Source organism: Palaemon carinicauda, chromosome 20 (assembly GCF_036898095.1).
Source record: "Palaemon carinicauda isolate YSFRI2023 chromosome 20, ASM3689809v2, whole genome shotgun sequence".
Lineage (NCBI taxonomy): Eukaryota > Metazoa > Arthropoda > Malacostraca > Decapoda > Palaemonidae > Palaemon > Palaemon carinicauda.
The window spans coordinates 125,588,391-125,590,141 of NC_090744.1; positions in this window are offsets into that span (position 1 = coordinate 125,588,391).

Here is a 1,751-nt window from a genome sequence, read left to right on the forward strand (position 1 = left end):
AGCCCCCTTTGTCTGTGTCAGGTCAGCGAGGGAGACTCTACCCCAAGCCAGACAAACACAGACGCAGACTAAAAAACTCTGTTGTTCTGTCCCTCTTTGAACCAGACTTACTGGAACAGGAAGGTACAGTAACACCCCAGTATAGTTTTATCGAAAATAAATTCGGAAAAAACCACTTAGGGATAAGCCCAAGGCTTAAACAGAGGGAAAGGGATTGCATACCTTCTCCGAAGAAAAGAAAGCAAACGGGGAGTATGAGAAAGTATACTAAGGCTCAATAAGCAACTTAGCCTAGGCACCAAGAGAATCGATTACCTAATCACCGAAACTCACTCGTATACTATCTTAGAAATATTCCACACAATCTTAAATGTATAAAACATAGCCTAAAGCTTCAATAAAATTTTTATTACACTCGGAAAAACCAAAATCATGCATGAAGTACTAGGACCAAACGACTAGACTACATGGCCTAGCGTAGGCCAGAATGGCGAATACTTCGCCAAAATAATACTAAGCACGAAGGAAATCCTATGTAATGCTAAATAGCTAAAATTTATTAAAGCAAAAACAACCGGGAATGTCGCTCTGACTAACTAAACTTATACCTAGCGAGCGACAGCGTCCAGGACGCCTCCGGTAGGCTACGGCTCTTGTATCAAAGATTAATCCTATTAATCACTCAAAATTTACCAAGAGCCTACATTTATACATAAAAGACATTATACTCAACTTATCAGAGGCCGATGAAGACGGAGAAGCCATGAAAAGTAGAATAAATCCAAGATTTGCGAGAAACACAGGAAAAAAACACCGAGTTGTTAAGCTACGCAAAAAGAAATACAGATGGCGCCAGGATTGGCGCCAGGCACGCATACGAATCGGATGATAGGGAGCCTTGGGAGCGGCTCCCCCTTTTTCTTTCCCGAATTCGTTTCTTGCCAATCGCCTCCTACGAGACGAAATCTCTGTCCAGGATGCAGATTGCCATGTGGCGTGTCAAGAATACGTCCTCTGATATGTCGCGATATCCCTTTCAGGAGGGATATTCGCTACAGGAGTTAGAATTCTGGTACCTTAAGGTAAATTCTCTGGGAATATCGCCGTAGTTGTAATATACCCTAGGAAGCTACCCTATAGGAACTTCCATCAGGACGACATGGCTTGAGCCCAAAAATATATATATATATATATATGTGTGTGTGTGTGTGTATCTTTGCATGTATAATCTTCCGGGGTTAGTTAATAATACTGTACTTCGTAGGAACTAAATTTCCTATTCACCAACTATTATAATAATTCATTTATCTTTTGAATATCTGATGTGATCTTAATTAACAATTTTCAGTTGGGGTTTAGCTTATTATATTTTCATGTATTCTTTACCTTCACGGAAATTGAGTTCCAATAATTTCATATGCGAAATTATATAGTTTTTATATATATAGTATTTGTTAGAATATTTTGATGCTGATTATAAATCATGTTTAGAGAAAAAATAGTTTATACATGAGGATAATTATAATGATCAACGTTGACTGGACATATTATATACAGGTATTTCTTAAATGAAGATACTAAGAAAGTGATCCCAGTCTGTTTTTGTAGAAGAAAAAATATTTATGTAAATAGGAAAAATACGAAAATACATAATAATAAAGATGATTTGTAACAATGCAAGATTAAGCTATATTTTTAGCGCAGGGCAATGCTTTGAAAATCCCACGGTAAAGAGATATACCATTCGTTTA